The sequence below is a fragment of the Macrotis lagotis genome, chromosome X (assembly GCF_037893015.1).
Source record: "Macrotis lagotis isolate mMagLag1 chromosome X, bilby.v1.9.chrom.fasta, whole genome shotgun sequence".
Taxonomy (NCBI): domain Eukaryota; kingdom Metazoa; phylum Chordata; class Mammalia; order Peramelemorphia; family Peramelidae; genus Macrotis; species Macrotis lagotis.
This window is the reverse complement of record NC_133666.1, coordinates 630,387,224-630,401,225: the sequence shown is the minus strand read 5'-3', so window position 1 is coordinate 630,401,225 and position 14,002 is coordinate 630,387,224.

Genomic DNA, 14,002 nt, shown 5'->3' with positions numbered 1-14,002 from the left:
TGGCCCTGCAAACTTCTCTCTAGGTCTTGCTGAGTGGATTGAGAAGCAGAGGTGCAGATATGATTTGGAGATGGGAGTCAAGTCCCTTCTTTTTGTCCCACAAAATTAGTGATATTACCTACCTCCTATCCCTAGCCATTCAAGGAGACAATGGAGCCCCAGAAGGGGTTATGTGCTGATAGTTATGACATGTGGCCCATTGTGCTGCTTACTCTGAAGGAACAGGCTTACTGCATTTATCAACAACAACAACAATAATAACAATTAAAAAAAAGAGCAGGACAAGGGAGGAAAGAAATAGGAAAAATGTCCCTGCATTTGGTCATCTCTATATATTTATATTTTCATGGGTAATTAATTGGTTCAGGTGTCTGAGTGTGCGCATTATATTTATCTGTGAGCCGGTAAGGAGGGTAAAATGGAGGCTTATTCATCTTTGTGTCCCCCTCTTTGTGGCCTCTCCTCCAGTTCCTCCCATAGAACTCTCTACATGGAGGAGAAAAGTTTGTTAAATGCTTGTAGATGAATGAAAGAAAATTTAAAAAGTGATGAATGTTGAGAAGGGAGATATAGGGAACAGGAAGGAGAGGAGGAAAGGGAAAGAAGGAAGAAGAAAGGAGGACAAAGAGAAGGAAGGAAGGGAGGAAAAAAGGATGGAAATTAATAGAGCAAAGGGGAGAAGGACAGGAGCAGAAAGAAGGCCTTGAGATAGGGAGGAGAAGGTAATGTCACATCAGATGCCAGTGACCTCTAGTCTCTAAGATCTAGACTTGTGGTTGTGGGAGAACTTGCTGGTCCTGTGTGTCCACCTTGTTTGCAATCTCCTTGGCTGAGTGACAGCTATGTTTAGTCATTCTGGAATCTGGGGCAGCCTGTCACAGCTTCACTTGCCTGGGATATTAAACCTTATCTAGTCCATTCTAAAAACTGGACTAGGAAGGTGAGTAGGAGAAAAAAAAACAGACTCTCAGTTTGTTTGGAAGATAAGACTTAGACCCTTGGCCCAGAAGAATCACCAGACTGTGTACACTCAACCCTAAAAAGGCAGACCAAACAGGCAGGGTGGGACTGCTCACAAAAAAGGAAGAATTTCTCCAAAACACTAGGTAGAGGGAAAGAGGTTAGAGAAAAGGTTTCTTGATGAAGGGAAGACTAGAATTTGACCTTGAAAGATGGGGAAGACAGTGAAAAGGAGGGCATTGAAGATACAGGAGGCATTGCCACTATAATAGCACCTGCCACCTCTCTGCACCAAAGTATACTGCCTCCATAATTGTTTCAACCATGGGGGCAACTGGAGGATGAAAGACAAAAGAAGCCCCTAGAAGAGGGAGCATGACCAGAGCAGATAAATAGCTAGCTACATGGGGAAGAGACTATCATCATTGCCTTGGTGAGAACTGGAGACACTCTCTGTTTCATGATCTGGTTCTCATATGGAATCTAGAAGTAACACTCTTCATTTCTTTAAGGAGTCTGTTGACCTTCTCTTTTTGCCAGATGTTCCCAGAAACTATCCAATTTCTTGACTATGTGTTCATTTTATACAGATGAGTCATCAGGGAAAAAGAAATAAAAGCTGTAAGCTGAAGGTTTAGATCATTCTGGGACAGAACCATGGAGGAGATTCTCTTTATGGTTCCTGGCGTCTCTACCAGAACAGAGCTCCAGGTAAAGTAAAAAGATTTTTATTGATAGCCTCTTATTAAATTCAATATACTCAGAAATCAAAATGCATATGAAATTCATTCATTCATTCTGAGAATTTTGGGATCCTCTTGGGCAACAATGAAAAAACAATGTTCTAGAAAGAGAAAGCTTGGTAAGTGGAAGTAGGAGGCTTTTCCTAGAAGCATGATAGTCTTTTCCACTGTAGGTAGATCAGGCTTTAAGAGCTCAAGGATCAGAGGTGAGGCTGGTGACTAAAAGGAAAAAGGTGACCTATATAGGGACCCTTGAAGGGAGTATAAGTCTATCCACCCACATGTATTTAGGGGTCAGAGAAAGGGAGGAACATGTTTTACTCTTCATCCCCCAAAAACAAAATTTAAAAACCCTTCTATACATAACCCTCCCCACCCAACACAGACATATTTACCTCAAAAGGTATAATCACAACTATACAAACTTCCTCCCCCAATATGTAGGAGGCATAATCCTTCTCTTCCCCCTGTGTGCCAACCCAATCTCTGGTGAGAGGAAAGGTATTAACTTCATATCTTAGCTCAGTTCCTCAGTTCCAAAGTCTAAGATTCCATTCCAACCTCCCCATCCCCTTGAGTCCTAGGCATTCTGGTTTCTTAAGGCTTTCATACTGGTTTGACTGACTGCACCATCTTTTTTTTTTTAGATTTTTCAAGGCAATGGGGTTAAGTGGCTTGCCCAAGGCCACACAGCTAGGTAATTATCAAGTGTCTGAGGTCAGATTTGAACCCAGGTATTCCTGACTCCAAGGCCGGTGCTCTATTCACTGTGCCACCTAGCCACCCCTGACTGCACCATCTTGCCAGTAATCCTGGCTCCAATGTCTCCTTGAACTAACTTCTGGTACCTGAAGTTAGGGAGGAGAAACAACAGAACAGAAACAGACACCTTGTTTGCAAACAAATTTTCAGGATTCAGAGTAAAGGAGGGAGAGCAAGGGAAGGAAAGTTCTCTCTCATCTATTCAGTTCATGGAGACCTTGTTATGTGTGAACCGTGATCTTTACCTTCCAGATGCCACAAATTGAGATGTTGAAAATGTAACAGAAGATCAGTGGGCAAAGATATCAAAAAGGTTGTCTTGCCAGGCAGTTGATTAAAGGGGGTTACCCCTACCCACATGGTAGGAAGTGAAGTTAGGGAAAATGGGTATGTTCAAAGGCTCTTTGAGATGATCTTTGGGCATGTCTAGAGAAGTTCAGGTTACACAGTTTACATTATTTGAAATTTGCCATCCCAGGAAAATAGGCAGAGTAATAAATAAAAGGTTTTTTTCACAGTCCTCATTCCAAATTCCAACCATTTTTCTATGGTCTCTTAAGTGGCATAATCAATGTTCTTTCATTAGCTTCCAGTGTCATACCATCAAGTTTCAAATATCATGGCAAACCCATATGAATAGATGAAAATCATGATATTCTCAAAGTACAAAGTTTTATGGACTCACAAAACAAGAAAAATTTCACAAAGTTCCCCAAATAAGCCAACAACATAAGCAATTTATGACGCTTACTAAATATATTTGCTTCACTTTCACCTTATAGTATCTTTTCATTCCTCAAGTAAAAGAAAGAACCAAGACAAAGAAAACTAGTTCCCAACTTAAACAGCAAATGGGGTTAAGTGGCTTGCCCAAGGCCACACAGCTAGGTAATTATGAAGTGTCTGAGACTGGATTTGAACCCAAGTACTCCTGACTCCAGGGCCCATGCTTTATCCACTGTGCCACCTAGCCACCCCCACACTAATCTTTCTAAGCTACATAAAGCTCTCCCCACAGGGATATGCAAACTTGGTTTTGCCCCTTTCTCATATGGAGGAAACTTCTAGATGGAAAGTTTTCCAATGAGTCTTTCAGTTCATTAAGGTCATACAGCTGGTATCTGCCAATACAACGCATGTTAAAATTATCTTGGTGTCCTTCTAGCATATTTGATCCCCATAGAGGTCTAGGCAATTTCCTCTGAGCACTCTCAAATCTGATCTGGTAGATGGCCTAGGCTTGCTAAAATCTTTCTTAGATGCTGTGGCTCATTTCTGTATCCCTGAGATCTCCATATCTGAATACTAAACATATAAACACGTTTTTAAAAAAGGCTGAGAATTAAGGTCAAGAACAAGTCCTACAATGGGTGGGAAATGATGAAGCCGGCTGCCAGATCCCAAGATGAGGGAGGCTGAAGGGGTGAAGGTCAAAAAGGTTGTAAACCTGAGTAGATAGAAAGATTATGGTAATTTCAAAAGAGATAAGGAACTTCAGAAGAATAGGTTTGAGGAAAAAGACAATGAATTCTATTTGGGGGATTTCCAGTTAGAAATGGTTTGAGGCTATTCAGTTAAAAATCTCTAATAGGCATTTGGTGATTCAGGACTAAAGCTCAGGAGAAGGGAGCAGGGCTGCAAATGGAGATCTGAGATTCATTTGTTTATATATATATATGTATATATATATACATATATATATACATATATATGATATAGATATAGATATATAGATATATAGATATATATGCTATTTAAAACCATGGGAGCTAAGGGGATCATCAAGAAAGAGTGTAGAGAAACAAGAAGAGAGAGGGTCTAGAACAGAACCTTGAGGTATAAGGGAGGAGGAAAATCAAGAGGAAATAACATCATGCAAATCCAGAGAAAAGAGACATTAACCAGGAGGAAAGAGTGGTCAATAGAATCAGTGCTATGGAGATATTCAGAAGAAAAAGAATACAGAAAGGGTCATCAGATCTCACAATAAAATGATCATTGGTAACTTTGGAGAGAGCAGTTTCAGTGGAGTGATGAGATTACAAAGGATAGAAGAATGAGTAAAGTGTAGGAAATGAAAGTAGCAACTTTTTCTAAAAGTTTAGGAAAGGGAAGATAGAGATAGGATAACAGTTTGAAATAAGGATAGGGTTAAGTAAGAGGTTTTTTTTTTTTTTAAAGATAGGGAAGATATGGGAACCCAAAAGGCAAAGTACAGGAAGCCACTCAACTAAATTGTCTCAACATTCCCCTCCAAACAAATTTAAATAATTCCTCAATTCAAATTCTTTCGTGACAGAGTTAACAAAAAAGGTCTAGAGTGAGACACCTTTTTAGCCTAAGACAATGTAAGGTTACTAGAAGAGGTCTGTGACACCACTGTGGGAACCAGGTATATAGAACATGCAGTATCAACAACAGTATCCCGACTAGGAGGCAGCTGCACCATCAGCTTCAGGAGGTCTAGGACCAGAGATGCTAAGGGGGTTAGACAACTGTTCAGAGAGATTACAGGGGACTGTGTGCAACACCCTGTATTCTGTTGCCTATACACAGTCCCAAGTTTCTATTCAAGGGTAAAGAAGGGTCCTAGTGTTTGCAACTGCAGGAGAGGAGGGGCTCTAGTCACAGTTCCAGGGTCAAAATTAGTACAGCACTTGTGGTTACAGAAGAACAAATTCCCTTTTTTGGAAAAAAAACAGATCATAGGTCAGGGGAGCAAGTGACCACACCTCTCCTTGGATCATACCACTTTGAAAGCAATGAAAACTTACAGATCCCCAGAACTAGCTTTGAAAACAGCAGGGCAAACAACCTGAAGTTTGGGAAATGCCCTTTCCACCCCCAAAGCAGAGTTTAGCTTTAACATAAAATTAAAGAAATAGTCTGGGGAAATGAGCAAAGAACAACAACAACAAAAAAAGAACCTGACCATAAAAATCTATTATGATAACAAGGAAGATCAAGACAGCTGGAGCAGAATCTACTTTTGCTTTAGTTGAAGGGAAAAAAAAAACCAAACCAACCTCTGAGAGTACCAAAAAAGTTACAGAGGCTAAGAATGTTCCACCACAGGCTGGGGACAAATAGTCTATGTGATCATTTAGGGTGGATTCTCTAAATTTGCATATCTGTCATCTCTTTTGAACTACTTCGATTCTTCTTTTCATGAAGCACAGCACTTTCTCTGATCCTGTGACAGTGTCTCCCATGTTGCACAATCATATCCAAAATTCTTGGTTTTTTGGGGTTTTTTTTGGTTTATTTTTAGGATTTTTGCAAGGCAAATGGGGTTAAGTGGCTTGCCCAAGGCCACACAGCTAGGTAATTATTAAGTGTCTGAGACCGGATTTGAACCCAGGTACTCCTAACTCCAAGACCGGTGCTTTATCCACTGCGCCACCTAGCCGCCCCTATATCCAAAATTCTTAAGAGAGAGACCTTGAGAATGTCCTTGTATCAGTTTTTCTTACCCCACTGTGAGCACTTGCCCTGGATGAGTTCTTCATAAAATAATCTTTTTGGCAAGAGTATGTTTGGTATTTGAACAATGTGGCCAGTCCATCAAAGATGCACTCTCTATAGTAACATTTGAATACTTGGCAGCTTAGCTTAAGAAAAGACCTTAGTGTCTGGTATCTTATCCTTCCAGGTGATCTTCATAATCTTACTAAGACAATTCAAAGGGAAGTGATTCAGTTTCCCGTTATAGCACTGGTAGACTGTCCAGGTTTCACAGACATATAACAATGAGGTCAATACTGTGGCTCTGTAGACCTTCATTTTGGTAATCTGTTTAATATCTCTACTCTCTCATACTTTCCCTCTGAGCCTCCCAAACACTGAGCTAGCTCTGACAATTCTTGGGTCAACCACATTATCAATGTGTACATCCCTGGAAAGTATACTTTCAAGGTATGTTAACTTATCCAAGCGATCAAAATCGCTCCATTTGCTGCAATTGATGGTTCCACATATGGATGGCTGATGGAGCACCTGTATTTTGGGTGTTAAAATTAGCCAAAATTAGCACAAGCTGCAGTAAATCGACTCATACTTTTGTTGAAAATATTTTGCATGATTTCACATGTATTATTGATATAACATTTTTGACCTTCTTTATGGTTGGGGAAAGAGTGGGAAGGAAAGAATTCAGAACCCAAATTGAATATTTTTTAAAAAGTATATTTTTAAATATTACAGGGAAGACTTGAATACATATGTAAGGCAACAAAAAAAACCCCAATAAATATAGGAAGAAATTTAAAAAGTAGAGAGGCAGAGAGGGAATGATTATGGGAACAATATCTTGCAAAGAGACTAGAAGGAAAGATTTAGTCATGAGTAGTGATGTTGATCTTTGTGAGGTTAAAGTCTATCTCTTTATCAAAGACTGGAGTTGTTTTGTTAGTCCTTTGTTCTCAAAGAGGACCATGACTTTAGGGAGGTGATGCCATTGCCTGCAAGTCAAATGAATTTAAGTGAAGAAGGACTGTGCAAAGTCACCAGTCTCACTTTTTCTCCTGAAGTCATCTGAGTTCGGTGGCCAGTTGGAGTAAAAGAATAAAAGAAGAAAGAAGGGGTTTGACATATAGAGAAATAGGACTGTGAATAGTTCTTAGTTGAGATGATGGAAAAAGAAAGTAATGGTTTGGAAGGCTTGAAATGGGAAGCTTAAATAGCTGCCATGATAAGGCATATAATAAAGAATCAATTAGGAAGTAGATGGCACAGTTTGGATTGGATAGCATAAATTTTAATTAAGCAGTCAGCATTGTTAAGTGATTTTTTCTGAGTGATTTAATAAATTTAAATTAATATATTTAGGGCGGCTAGGTGGCACAGTGGATAGAGCACTGGCCCTGGAGTCAGGAGTACCTGGGTTCAAATCTGTTCTCAGACACTTAATTACCTAGCTGTGTGGCCTTGGGGAAGCCACTTAACCCCATTTGCCTTGCAAAAAAAAATAATAAATTAATATATTTAATCAATTTAACTCTAACCAATTCATTGATTAATTTAACTAAGCAATGGTTCTTGTCCTTCATTATTGAAGAAGACCAAATTGACGTTACTATGTTTGAAAAAAATTATTGTACAGAACTCTCACTGATGAGGGCACACCATGCTGGGCCAGTGTCTCCCAAGTTGTACAGTCAATTCTAAAGTTCTTCAATGAGACCTTCAGGGTGTCTTAATATTGCTTCTTATGGCCCCCTTGGGAGCGCTTGCCCTGTGTGAGTTCTCCATAAAATAATTTTTTGGACAAGCATACATCTGACATTCTAACAACATGCCCAGACCATTGTAGTTGCCCTCTCTGTAGTAATGTTAGAATGCTAGGCAGAACCAATCAATAAACATTTGCTAAGCACCTAAGACAGTCTCTGCCCTCTCGGAGTTTACAATGATACAAGGGAAAAACATATAAACATATATAGAGAGTAAAAAATATACCCAGAGAAAACTATATACGGGATGAATAGAAAATAAGTAGCAGAGAGAAGGCATTAGAATTAAGAGAGGTTGGGAAAGACTTACTATAAATGGTGGGATTTTAGTTTGGTCTTAAAGGAAACCAGAGAAATCAGTGGGCAGAATTAAGGAGAGTGAGCTTTCCAGGCATAGGGAAATGCTTTGGAGAGATTATTTAACAGTATATGAGTAGATGTGAAGAAGGTAGATGATGGAAGTAATCCAATTTGGGGATTCATAAAAGCACGATAAACAATAAAATAAGGGGATAAGGGACCTTTAAAGGACATTATAGCACTGCAATGGTTAATCATTTAGTCATTATGGAGAATGAGAAAAGTCAAGTGAGAGCAAAGGGGATAGTTTGGAGAAAGCACTGAAGAGGTGGAGGGAGTGGAGCTCTAGGTGAAGTGAAAGAACAGGTTTCAAGAGGTGTGAAACATAAGATGCAATAATGGTAGAAAGCCATGATCAGATTAGAATTTCAGAATTCTTGACCTTTGAAGTAGAAGCATTTGTGGGTGCTTGTGAGATCAAGAGTGTGATTAAATTCATATTTAGTTCAGACTAATTAGAAAAGTAGGTTATAGAAATTGAATTGAGGGGGCAGCTAGGTGGCATAGTGGATAAAGCATCGGCCCTGGAGTCAGGAGTACCTGGGTTCAAATCCGGTCTCAGACACTTAATAATTACCTAGCTCTGTGGCCTTGGGCAAGTCACTTAACCCTGTTTTGCCTTACAAAAAAAAACCTAAAAAAAAGAAATTGAGGTGATGAAGGCTAAGGAGGTTATGAAGAAATTCAGCAATTTGTTGAAGAAATGAAATAAAAAAAAAGAAAGCAAAGAAATTCAACAATTATGTTGAAGAAATGAAATAAAAGAAAACAAAGACCGAGCATCTTAAGTCCTTAGCCATTCTACCAAACCAATTCCCTTTGTGGTTGTTGAGTCATTCATGTCTGACTCTTCATGACCTCATGGACCAAAGCACACCTTCTATCCCCCACTTTTTTCTAAAATCTGTCAAAGCTCATATTCATTATTTCCATGATATCATTTACCAATCCATCTCATCTTCTGCCATCCCCTTCTCCTTTTAATCTTTCCCAAAACCAAAGATCTCTTCCAATGAGTCCTGTATTCTCATTGTGACATTCCAGTAAATAGTCTGAGTTAATTTAAGTATTGACTGACTTGATCTCCTTGCTGTTCAATGGACTCTCAAAAATCTCCAGCACCTCATTTCAAAAGAACCAACACTAATACTCAGCTCTCACAGTCAAATATCACTCTTGGAAAAAACAGAGCATTACATATGTGTCAACAATGCGATGTCTCTGCTTTTTAGTATGCTATCCAGATTCGCCATAGCTTTCCTTCCAAGGAGCAAGCATCTTTTAATTTCATAGCTGCAGTTACCATCAGTAGTGATCTTTGATTCCCAAAACAGAACACCTGACACTGCATCCACATCATCTCCCTCTGTTTGGCAGGAAGTGATGGGACCATTTGCCATGATCTTATTTTTTCACACTAGCTTTTCATTTTCCTGTTTTACTTTGTGCATAGGGAGATTGTCAGTATTTCTCCCAGTCACATTAATTTTGGTTTTTGATTTGTTCAGTCCAGTATTTCACATGGTGTACTCTGCATAGAAGTTAAATAAATAGTGTGACATTTAGCCTTGTCATACTCCTTTCCCAATCTCCAACCCAATCAATTGTTTCATGTTTGCTTTTAATTATTGCTTCTTGACCCACATGCAGGTTCCTTGGGAGATAGGTAAAATGATCTGGTGCTCCTACCTTTTCGAGGATTTTATTTGATGCACAAAAAGGTTTCAGTGTAGTTAACAAAGCAGTAGTTTTTTTTCTGAAAAATTCCTTGCTTTCTCTATAATCTAGCTAATGTTGGCTAGTTCCTCTGCCTCTTCAAAATCCAGCCTGCTCTCAGTTCACATAGTGCTTTAGCATAGTCTTGTTGGTGTGTGAAATGAGTACAATTGTTCAGTAATTTGGATATTCTTTGGTATTGTCCTTCTTTAGGACTGGAAAGTAAACTGATTTTTTCTAAAGTACTGCAGAGTGGAGTTTTCCAAATTTGCTGGCATATTGAGTGCAGCCCTTGGACAATGTCATATTTTAGGATTTTAAATAACTCTGCTGGAATTCCACTAATATTATTAGCAATGCTTCCTATGGCCCACTTGATTTCACTCTCTAGAATGTCTGGTTCTAGATCAGTAATCACACCATAATGATTATCAGTGATGTTGAAGAATAGTTCTTCTATATATTCTTGCCATTTTTGTTTTTATCATGCCCATTTTCACATGAAATGTTCCATTGATATTCCTAATTTTATTTAAGAGATCAATGTCTTTCTCATTGTATTGTTTTCTTCTATTTCTTTGTTTTGCTCATTTAAGAAAACCTTATCTCTCCTTACTATTTTCTGGAATTCTGCATTCAGTTGGGTATATCTTTCCCTTCCTCTTTTCTCTTTTACTTTCTTTCTTTCCTAGTTATTTGTTAAACTTCATCAGATAGCAATTTTGCTTTCTTGCTCTTCTTTTTTCTTTACAATATGTTTTTTTTGTTTGTTTTTTGCTATCTCCTGTACAGTATCCTGAAACTCTGTCCATAGTTCTTCAAGTATTTTACCAGATCTAATCTCTTAAACTATTCATCACTTCCATTTCATATTCATAAAGGATGTTATTTAAGTCAGACCTATTCCATCTGATGGTCTTCCCTACTTCAATTCAAGTCCAAATTTTGCAAAAAAGAAACTTATGATCTGAGATACAGCAGCTCCAGGTCTTGTTTTAACTGACTATATAGTTTGTCCACCTTTGACTGCAAAATATAGAACTGATCAACATTTACCTCTTCAGCATCAGTGGTTGGAACATAGATTTGTATTACTGTGATGTGAATGTTTTGTCTTGGATATGAACAGATATCATTCATCATTTTTGTGATTATTTCCAATACTATTTTTTTACCTTTTTATTGACTATGAAAGCTATTCCATTTTCTATTGTTTTCTTTTGCTTTTTATTTATTTTTAAATTCATTTTAAACATATAAAACAGAAAAAAAGAACATTTCAAAGCAGAATTTAAGAGAAAATTCAATATAAAACAATAAATTTCCATTTAAAATGTTTTACTTTTTGTTTTTAAATCTATATAATAAACACTGCACATTGTTTTCAAAGCTACCCAACTTTTCTACACTTCCTTCTAGGTTTACTTTTGTTTTCTGCTATGTACTTTTTATTTTTTTTCCCTCCCTCCTCACCCTGCCCTAGAGAAGGCTACAATTAAACATGAATATATATATATATATATATATATATATATATATATATACACACATATATATATATATATAAACATACACATAATCATTATACACACACACACATGGAAGACTATACTATGTATTTTCTATTTGTGATTCTTTTTTCTGGAGGTGGATAGCATCTCTCTTCATAGGTTCAAGTCTTTCCATGTTTTTCTAAATCCATTGGCTCATCATTTCTTGTATCACAGTAGTATTCTATCAGAATCTTATACTATAACTGGTTTTAGTCATTCTCCAATTGAAAGGCATCTATTATTTTAGTCAATCTGATAGGTATATGATATCTCAAAGTTGTTTTAATTTGCATTTATTTAGTCAATATTGATTTAGAACATTTTTCATATGATTATTGTTTCAATTTCTTCACTGAGAAACTGCCTGTTTTTATCCCTTGACCATTTATCAATTGGGGTAGGACTACTATTCTTATAAATTTGACAAAAATTCTTTAAATATTTGAGAAATAGGACCTTATCTGACAAATTGTCTCTGAAAGCTTTCCCCAGTTTCTCTGCTTTCTTTCTAATCTTGTCTACATTGAATTTATACAAGAATTTTAAAATTTAATATCATTGAAATTTTCCATTTTACACCTCAACAATGCTATTTCTTGTTTCTTCATATCATATTCTCCTATTCATGAGTCTAATAGGTAATATGAGCCATATTCTAATTTTCTCGTGCTATCTCTCTTGTATCTCATGTGTTCATTTTGATCTTATGTTGGTACATGATTTAATGAACTGGTCTATGCCCAATTCCTGTAAATCTGCTTTCAAACTTTCCCAACAAGTTTTAGCAAATAATGAATTCTTATTCCAAAAACTTGAATCTTTATGTTTCTCAAACATGAAATTATGATAATCCTTTCCTATATTGGATGTATGTATATTGCATGTCTTCTATGTTCCACTGATCTACTTTTCTATTTTTTAGTTAGTATCAAATAGTTTTAATATTTACTGCCTTATAATATAGTTTAAGGTGTGGTTACTGCTGCTGAACTCCTTCCTTTACGTTTTTTTAAAATAAGTTTCTTTGAAATTCTTGATCTTTATTCTTCAAAATGAATTTTATTATTTTTTTGAACTCAGTAAAAATAATTTTTAAAGTAATTTAATTAGGATGACATTGAATGAATAAATTAGTTAACTAGAATTGTCTATTGCCTTTGCCTATCTATGCACAATGAATATTCCTCCAATTATTTAAATCTGACTTTTATGTATATTTTGTTCATGGAGTTCCTGTGTTTTGTTTTAGCAAGTATACTCTAAGGTATTTTATACTGTCTAACTATTTTAAATGGTCTAGAATAATATTGATGATACAATGTAGTTTCCTTAGTTTTCTCTTTTAATTAAATATATTTTAGCTTTAATTTTGTCTAAGGTCATGACTGCAACCTCTACTTTTTAAAATTAATTATTAAAATTTATTTAATAAAAGTAGCATTTCCATAACAGTACAATAAAAAAAGATTATTGTAAATGAACCTGCAAATCTACTATATACAACTCGCTATTCCTTTCAAAATTAAGATGTAAATTTCTTTTTTCTTTTTTCTTTCCTTCCCCCCCTCCTGCCCAAGAGATGGCTACCAATAGACACAAATAGGCATATATTATAAGCATACAATGCTCTCTTGGTTCTATTCATTTTATGCTTATTATTTAATACTAGTTTTTTAAATCATTGAGCTCATTATTTATTTTAGCAAAGGTGATATTTCATCAAAATCATATACCACAACTTGTTAAGTCATTCTCCAATTGATGGGCATCCTGGAAAGTTGCACTACAAAGAGAGTTGCTATCCACATTTTAGAACATGTAGATTCTATTCCTTTCCCCCTAATCATCTTTGGAAATAAATCTTTGGATATAATTCTAGATTGCTAGATGGTTGGATCACTTTACAATTCCATCACCAATGATTTTTCACATCCTAAGTAAAATTTGTCACTTTTCCCTTTCATCATTTTAGCTAATTTTATATATGTAAAATATCTCAAGATTGTTTTAATTTGCATTTCTCTAATCAATAATGATTTAGAATATTTTTATATGACTATAAATTATTTTGATTTGTCCACTGGAAAACTACCTGTTTATATCCTATGACCATTTATCAAATGAGGAATGACTTGTATTCTTTTTTGCTTGTTTTTGTTTTGTTTATTTTATGTTATTACAATAATCTTGTTGTGAGAGTTATCATAAACTCCCCCCCAAAAGATGAGAAACCTCAAGAATAGAGAGAGAGAGAGAAAGAGAGTGTGTGTGTGTACTGCAGTATGAATTGCCTTCCCCATCATAACCATCAGAGAAGTTGCTACAATATTTTTCCCACAGTTGCTATCACTAGCTGTAGAGGGATAGAAGGATACTCCACTCTATTTCTCCTCACTCTTATCTATTCCATTCTCTCTCTCCTTTCATCCTGCCCCTGTTCAGAAGTGTGTTGTATCTGAGTACCCTCTCCCACGATCTTCCCTTTCTTCCATCACCTACTCCTCTCTTCATCCCTTTCCTCTCATTTTTTCTCTAGGGTAAGATAGATTTCTATACCCTATGTTTTAAATTAAATTTTTAATTATTATTTTGCTTATTTAAGGCAATGGGATTAAGTGACTTCCCAAGGTCACACAGCGAAGCAATTATTAAGTGTCTGAGGCTGGATTTGAACTCA